At 36.3% G+C, this 9680-nt stretch overlaps 1 long non-coding RNA gene across 1 annotated transcript; it reads right to left on the bottom strand.

The window, feature by feature from the left end:
* Window positions 1-7069: 7069 nt before the first annotated feature.
* Window positions 7070-8836, bottom strand: LOC147812578 (uncharacterized). Its single transcript, XR_015432905.1, has 2 exons — window positions 8420-8836; window positions 7070-7224 (listed from the first exon to the last, which is right to left on the bottom strand). It is a non-coding gene; the product is annotated as an uncharacterized LOC147812578 (long non-coding RNA).
* Between the last annotated feature and the right edge of the window lie 844 nt (window positions 8837-9680).

Raw genomic sequence — 9680 nt, forward strand, 5'->3', positions numbered from 1 at the left:
AACAAGCACCAACGGAATAATGGAAAACAAGCACCAACGAAATAATGGAAAGCAAGCACCAACGAACTAATGGAAAACAAGCACCAACGAAATAATGGAAAACAAGCACCAACGAAATAATGGAAAGCAAGCACCAACGGAATAATGGAAAACAAACACCAACGAACTAATGGAAAGCAAGCACCAACGAAATAATGGAAAGCAAGCACCAACGAAATAATGGAAAGCAAGCACCAACGAAATAATGGAAAGCAAGCACCAACGAAATAATGGAAAACAAGCACCAACGGAATAATGGAAAGCAAGCAACAACGGAATAATGGAAAACAAGCACCAACGAACTAATGGAAAACAAGCACCAACGGAATAATGGAAAGCAAGCACCAACGGACTAACGGAAAGCAAGCACCAACGAACTAATGGAAAACAAGCACCGACGAACTAATGGAAAACCAGCACCAACGAACTAATGGAAAACAAGCAACAACAAAATAATGGAAAGCAAGCACCAACGAAATAATGGAAAGCAAGCACCAACGAAATAATGGAAAACAAGCACCAACAAAATAATGGAAAACAAGCACCAACAAAATAATGGAAAGCAAGCACCAACGAAATAATGGAAAACAAGCACCAACGAAATAATGGAAAACAAGCACCAACGAAATGAGGGAAAACAAGCACCAACGAAACAATGGAAAACAAACACCAACGAAATAATGGAAAACAAGCACCAACGGAATAATGGAAAACAATCATCAAGGAAGAAATGGAAAACAAGCACCGACGAACTAATGGAAAGCAAGCACCAACGGAATAATGGAAAACAAGCACCAACGGAATAATGGAAAACAAGCACCAACGAAATAATGGAAGCAAGCACCAACGAACTAATGGAAAACAAGCACCAACGAAATAATGGAAAACAAGCACCAACGAAATAATGGAAAGCAAGCACCAACGGAATAATGGAAAACAAACACCAACGAACTAATGGAAAGCAAGCACCAACGAAATAATGGAAAGCAAGCACCAACGGAATAATGGAAAGCAAGCACCAACAAACTAATGGAAAGCAAGCATCAACGAAATAATGGAAAGCAAGCACCAACGAAATAATGGAAAGCAAGCACCAACGAAATAATGGAAAGCAAGCACCAACGAAATAATGGAAAGCAAGCACCAACGGAATAATGGAAAACAAGTACCAACGAAATAATGGAAAGCAAGCACCAACGAAATAATGGAAAACAAGCACCAACGGAATAATGGAAAGCAAGCACCAGCGAACTAATGGGAAACAAGCACCAACGGAATAATGGAAAGCAAGCACCAACGAACTAATGGAAAACAAGCACCAACGGAATAATGGAAAGCAAGCACCAACGGACTAACGGAAAGCAAGCACCAACGAACTAATGGAAAACAAGCACCGACGAACTAATGGAAAACCAGCACCAACGAACTAATGGAAAACAAGCAACAACAAAATAATGGAAAGCAAGCACCAACGAAATAATGGAAAACAAGCACCAACGAAATAATGGAAAACAAGCACCAACGAAACAATGGAAAGCAGACACCAACGAAACAATGGAAAACAAACACCAATGAAACGATGGAAAGCAAGCACCAACGGAATAATGGAAAACAAGTACCAACGAAATAATGGAAAGCAAGCACCAACGAAATAATGGAAAACAAGCACCAACGGAATAATGGAAAGCAAGCACCAGCGAACTAATGGGAAACAAGCACCAACGGAATAATGGAAAGCAAGCACCAACGAACTAATGGAAAACAAGCACCAACGGAATAATGGAAAGCAAGCACCAACGGACTAACGGAAAGCAAGCACCAACGAACTAATGGAAAACAAGCACCGACGAACTAATGGAAAACCAGCACCAACGAACTAATGGAAAACAAGCAACAACAAAATAATGGAAAGCAAGCACCAACGAAATAATGGAAAACAAGCACCAACGAAATAATGGAAAACAAGCACCAACGAAACAATGGAAAGCAGACACCAACGAAACAATGGAAAACAAACACCAATGAAACGATGGAAAACAAGCACCAACAAAATAATGGAAAGCAAGCACCAACGAAATAATGGAAAACAAGCATCAAAGAAATGAGGGAAAACAAGCACCAACGAAACAATGGAAAACAAACACCAACGAAACGATGGAAAACAAGCACCAACGAAATAATGGAAAGCAAGCACCAACGAACTAATGGAAAACAAGCACCAACGAAATAATGCAAAGCAAGCACCAACGAAATAATGGAAAGCAAACACCAACAAACTAATGGAAAACAAGCACCAACGAAATAAAGGAAAGCAAGCACCAACGAAATAATGGAAAGCAAGCACCAACGAAATATTGGAAAGCAAGCACCAACGAACTAATGGAAAGCAAGCACAAACGAACTAATGGAAAGCAAGCACCAACGAAATAATGGAAAGCAAGCACCAACGAACTAATGGAAAACAAGCACCAACGGAATAATGGAAAGCAAGCACCAACGGAATAATGGAAAGCAAGCACCAACGGACTAACGGAAAGCAAGCACCAACGAACTAATGGAAAACAAGCACCAACGAACTAATGGAAAACCAGCACCAACGAACTAATGGAAAACAAGCAACAACAAAATAATGGAAAGCAAGCACCAACGAAATAATGGAAAGCAAGCACCAACGAAATAATGGAAAACAAGCACCAACAAAATAATGGAAAACAAGCACCAACAAAATAATGGAAAACAAGCACCAACGAAATAATGGAAAACAAGCACCAACGAAATGAGGGAAAACAAGCACCAACGAAACAATGGAAAACAAACACCAAAGAAACGATGGAAAACAAGCACCAACGAAATAATGGAAAACAAGCACCAATGAAATAATGGAAAGCAAGCACCAACGAAATAATGGAAAGCAAGCACCAACGAAATAATGGAAAGCAAGCACCAACGAAATAATGGAAAGCAAGCACCAACGAAATAATGGAAAACAAGCACCAACAAAATAATGGAAAACAAGCACCAACAAAATAATGGAAAGCAAGCACCAGCGAAATAATGGAAAACAAGCACCGACGAACTAATGGAAAGCAAGCACCAACGGAAAAATGGAAAACAAGCACCAACGAAATAATGGAAAGCAAGCACCAATGAAATAATGGAAAGCAAGCACCAACGAAATAATGAACAGCAAGCACCAACGAAATAATGGAAAACAAGCACCAACGAAATGAGGGAAAACAAGCACCAACGAAACAATGGAAAACAAACACCAATGAAACGATGGAAAACAAGCACCAACGAAATAATGGAAAGCAAGCACCAACGAAATAATGGAAAACAAGCACCAACAAAATAGTGGAAAACAAGCACCAACAAAATAATGGAAAGCAAGCACCAACGAAATAATGGAAAACAAGCACCAACAAAATAATGGAAAACAAGCATTAACGAAATGAGGGAAAACAAGCACCAACGAAACAATGGAAAACAAACACCAATGAAACGATGGAAAACAAGCACCAACGAAATAATGGAAAACAAGCACCAACAAAATAATGGAAAACAAGCACCAACGAAATAATGGAAAACAAGCACCAACAAAATAATGGAAAACAAGCACCGACGAACTAATGGAAAGCAAGCACCAACGGAATAATGGAAAACAAGCACCAACGGAATAATGGAAAACAAGCACCAACGGAATAATGGAAAACAAGCACCAACGAAATAATGGAAAGCAAGCACCAACGAACTAATGGAAAGCAAGCACCAACGAAATAATGGAAAACAAGCACCAACGAAATAATGGAAAGCAAGCACCAACGGAATAATGGAAAACAAGCACCAACGAACTAATGGAAAGCAAGCACCAACGAAATAATGGAAAGCAAGCACCAACGAAATAATGGAAAGCAAGCACCAACGAAATAATGGAAAGCAAGCACCAACGAAATAATGGAAAGCAAGCACCAACGGAATAATGGAAAACAAGCACCAACGAAATAATGGAAAACAAGCACCAACGAAATAATGGAAAGCAAGCACCAACGGAATAATGGAAAGCAAGCACCAACGGAATAATGGAAAACAAGCACCAACGAAATAATGGAAAGCAAGCACCAACGAAATAATGGAAAACAAGCACCAACGAAATAATGGAAAGCAAGCACCAACGAAATAATGGAAAACAAGCACCAACGAAATAATGGAAAGCAAGCACCAACGGAATAATGGAAAGCAAGCACCAACGAAATAATGGAAAGCAAGCACCAACGAAATAATGGAAAGCAAGCACCAACGGAATAATGGAAAACAAGCACCAACGGAATAATGGAAAACAAGCACCAACGAAATAATGGAAAGCAAGCACCAACGAACTAATGGAAAGCAAGCACCAACGAAATAATGAAAAGCAAGCACCAACGAAATAATGGAAAGCAAGCACCAACGAAATAATGGAAAGCAAGCACCAACGAAATAATGGAAAGCAAGCACCAACGGAATAATGGAAAACAAGCACCAACGAACTAATGGAAAACAAGCACCAACGGAATAATGGAAAGCAAGCACCAACGGACTAACGGAAAGCAAGCACCAACGAACTAATGGAAAACAAGCACCAACGAACTAATGGAAAACCAGCACCAACGAACTAATGGAAAACAAGCACCAACGAACTAATGGAAAGCAAGCACCAACGACATAATGGAAAACAAGCACCAACGAAATAATGGAAAACAAGCACCAACGAAATGCGGGAAAACAAGCACCAACGAAACAATGGAAAACAAACACCAACGAAACGATGGAAAACAAGCACCAACGAAATAATGGAAAGCAAGCACCAACGAAATAATGGAAAACAAGCACCAATAAAATAATGGAAAACAAGCACCAACAAAATAATGGAAAGCAAGCACCAACGAAATAATGGAAAACAAGCACCAACGAAATGAGGGAAAACAAGCACCAACGAAACAATGGAAAACAAACACCAACGAAACGATGGAAAACAAACACCAACGAAATAATGGAAAGCAAGCACCAACGAACTAATGGAAAGCAAGCACCAACGAAATAATGGAAAGCAAGCACCAACGAAATAATGGAAAACAAGCACCAACAAAATAATGGAAAACAAGCACCAACAAAATAATGGAAAACAAGCACCAACAAAATAATGGAAAGCAAGCACCAACGAAATAATGGAAAACAAGCACCAACGAAATAATGGAAAACAAGCACCAACAAAATAATGGAAAACAAGCACCAACAAAATAATGGAAAACAAGCACCAACAAAATAATGGAAAACAAGCACCAACAAAATAATGGAAAACAAGCACCAACAAAATAATGGAAAGCAAGCACCAACGAAATAATGGAAAACAAGCACCAACGAAATAATGGAAAACAAGCACCAACGAAATGAGGGAAAACAAGCACCAACGAAACAATGGAAAACAAACACCAATGAAACGATGGAAAACAAGCACCAACGAAATAATGGAAAGCAAGCACCAACGAAATAATGGAAAACAAGCACCAACAAAATAATGGAAAACAAGCACCAACAAAATAATGGAAAACAAGCACCAACGAAATGAGGGAAAACAAGCACCAACGAACTAATGGAAAACAAGCACCGACGAAATGAGGGAAAACAAGCACCAACGAAACAATGGAAAACAAACACCAATGAAACGATGGAAAACAAGCACCAACGAAATAATGGAAAACAAGCACCTACAAAATAATGGAAAACAAGCACCAACAAAATAATGGAAAACAAGCACCAACGAAATGAGGGAAAACAAGCACCAACGAACTAATGGAAAACAAGCACCGACGAAATGAGGGAAAACAAGCACCAACGAAACAATGGAAAACAAACACCAATGAAACGATGGAAAACAAGCACCAACGAAATAATGGAAAACAAGCACCAACAAAATAATGGAAAACAAGCACCAACAAAATAATGGAAAACAAGCACCAACAAAATAATGGAAAGCAAGCACCAACGAAATAATGGAAAACAAGAACCAACGAAATGAGGGAAAACAAGCACCAACGAAACAATGGAAAACAAACACCAATGAAACGATGGAAAACAAGCACCAACGAAATAATGGAAAGCAAGCACCAACGAAATAATGGAAAACAAGCACCAACGAAATAATGGAAAACAAGCACCAACAAAATAATTGAAAACAAGCACCAACAAAATAATGGAAAACAAGCACCAACGAAATGAGGGAATACAAGCACCAACGAACTAATGGAAAACAAGCACCGACGAAATGAGGGAAAACAAGCACCAACGAAACAATGGAAAACAAACACCAATGAAACGATGGAAAACAAACACCAACGAAATAATGGAAAACAAGCACCAACGAAATAATGGAAAACAAGCACCAACAAAATAATGGAAAACAAGCACCAACAAAATAATGGAAAACAAGCACCAACAAAATAATGGAAAGCAAGCACCAACAAAATAATGGAAAACAAGCACCAACGAAATAATGGGAAACAAGCACCAACAAAATAATGGAAAACAAGCACCAACGAAATGAGGGAAAACAAGCACCAACGAAACAATGGAAAACAAACACCAATGAAACGATGGAAAACAATCATCAAGGAAGAAATGGAAAACAAGCACCAAAGAAACAATGGAAATCAAGCACCGTACGTAGTTACGTTTGATTTATTAACTTAAAATATCGTCTGTACTTAATTAATTAGCATATTTAAGGTCACCCCTTTGAAATTGAGTCCTAGAACGTGAAGATTCGATTATTAAATCAAAAGTTATTCAGGACGGTCTGTTTTCTTTTGGCGCATTGTACGTAAAAAAAACTTAAACAAACAATAAAATACTAATGCAGCTGCATAAAAAAAATCGTTGCGTGCTAACAAAATGAAAAAGGATGGGCGAACTTAAAATTAAAATATTGATTTAAAAACTAAATACAAACCTTACATTAAGCTTCGTGTAGCCTGTATTTGGGAGGGGAATCAGGTTATATAATACTTACCTTACATCGATTATATAAACTCACCTTTTATAGAGATCAACGATATCCATTATGAACAATAAAAATGCTTAGATATTAACCTTTCCCGTTAAAGTATGAAAATCTTACTTGTTCATCACTGCAATATGGTTGATGATGTCCTGAAAGAAAAAAAAACTCTTTGTAATGATTGATAATGAATTCTGTAAATACAACTAGAAGAGATAACTTAAAGAAAACAATTAATTTAAATGAGATGGCCAATATATTTTGTCTCTCTAGAAGAGTACATTCAACATAAAACACTTCCGATTATGAAGAGTTAAATATAGAATGCCTAGGCATTCTACATAATGCCGGACGTTTTAAGGTAAAGTATGAAATATGAGAAGTATTGCATACTTTCCCTAGGCATTGTATATAATGCCTAGGCATTCTATAGAATGACAAATGCTTTAGGCAGAGTATGAAATAAACGTCCTGATGAGGTTATTATGTAAATGATGCGCATGTTACTGTGAATGACCGAAATCGGTGGTTGTTGACTTTCACTGGTGAATGTTGACAATCAAATTAGTCGCTTTGGTGAATGTTCGAAATATTTATTACATCCGATTATATTAATTTATTTGTGGATATAATTACATTATTTCGATATTTTCATAGTTACTGACGATAGATTAGAAGAAACATCAGTGTTTGGAGTATCGGGCAAATATATACCGGGCAATGGCACTTGACCTTAAAAAAATATCAGTGTATGGTATACCGGGCAGTGGCACTGAACCTTAAAAAAACATCAGTGTAGGATATACCGGGCAAATGTATACCGGGCAGTGGCACTTAACTAGACCTAGTATGACTAGACCTTTGGTAAATGTCCGAAATATATACTAGGTCTAGTTAAGTGCCACTGCCCGGTATACATTTGCCTGGTATACCATACACTGATGTTTTCTTTAAAGGTCAAGTGCCACTACCCGAACTCTATCTGTACTTGGTAGTTCTTAAACTGCATTTAAATAACCTAGTTGTAGGTGGGATATAGCCACAACTGGTTCTTGCGCCAATAGCTCCAAACTAACTAACTATCTGTACCTGGAATTTTAAATGCTCATATCATCATATCAATAAAAGGTTAAGTGACCTATTGTTTTCAGATAATTTCGTTTATCTGCTGCAATTTAGCGTCTGTGAAGAATGAAATGAAAAATAATAACTGAATTATTTTAAAATAACGATTTTGTTCTGCTACGGTAAGCAATTAATTGAAAAAAAAGACATAATACTCGTAATACGGCAAACAAAATTCGATTAATACACGATAGTATGTTGGAATATGATTATCAAACTTACCCAATAATTTCCAAGAACATTTGATATTGATTCAGCAAAGGCAAAGTTGGTGATTTTTCTAAAGACTGACTGGTTGCTCAACTTTTTAAACCAGTCATTACACACAACACGAGGTAACAGCACTTCCATAAACTGAACTAAAAAATTCTAAGACATTTATTAATTTCACCTGGAAAAAAAAACTTATTAGTCGTACATTCATATGAACAGTTAAGTGATTAAGTATTTATAAAAATGTTTATTGCAAAACATTTTCTGTGTAAGTATCACCCTTATACCATGTGACAGGCAACAAAAGTTTATCTTTTAAATTTGGCAATTGAAAAGAGCGAATTTTAATTTCAATAAAAATTTTTTATGAAAATAATTGATTTTAAAAAAAAATTGCAATTTAGACAAACAATAAAAGTTCTAACAACAATTATGCATTAATCATACATTCTTCATTCACTCATTCTTTTAAAAATATATATATATAGCCTTTTTCAAAATTTGACCATTAAAACATGTATGCACTTTAAAACTATATCAATTAAAAAATTTAGTGACAAAAGAGATAAAAAAAAAGTGAACTTAGCTGATTAGAAATTAAACGTTTCGATGTTGAAATCATAAAAAGCATTCTCAACTTAATGCATGTTCTCGTAGAGCATGAATTGAAAATTCGAAATTAACAAATCCAACGCCCAATCTTTGGAGTAGCTCACATTCATAATTCATATACATTCAGGATATCCATAGAAGAGAATTTATCGAATATATATTAAGTTAGCAATGCATTCACCTGGGTTATTTCATAAACTAATAACATAGGGAGACTGCTTTACGGGGGTCGGTACTAATAGGCATTAACGCGTCATGTGACAGATAATTACCTCCATAGTTGACAAGGACGAATTTATTTTTCTTGCATTTGGACAATATATTGGATTTAAAAATAGTAAAAATAAATTGAAAAGGTCAAACCGTACATTTCTTGTATTACGCTACTTATAAATTTAGAAATTTTAAAATTTAGAATTTAGTAGTAAATTTCACAAATAAAAATTCAACCACCACTTCAATATAATAGACGATTATTTTATTGAGAAAAGTTTATGCAGGCATGTGAAAGCTGGAACATAACTGAAAATATTTAGAAACTACATGGTTAGATTATTTCGCTTCTCAATTATTGAATTTTTTTTTCTCAATGCGCTGTTTTTTAATACATATTTTTTTCAATGCTTACATTATTTTATTGAATTAAAATTCTGTCTTA

This window comes from Parasteatoda tepidariorum, chromosome 4 (genome assembly GCF_982258835.1).
Source record: "Parasteatoda tepidariorum strain Cologne lab strain chromosome 4, Ptep-v5.0, whole genome shotgun sequence".
Taxonomy (NCBI): Eukaryota; Metazoa; Arthropoda; class Arachnida; order Araneae; family Theridiidae; genus Parasteatoda; species Parasteatoda tepidariorum.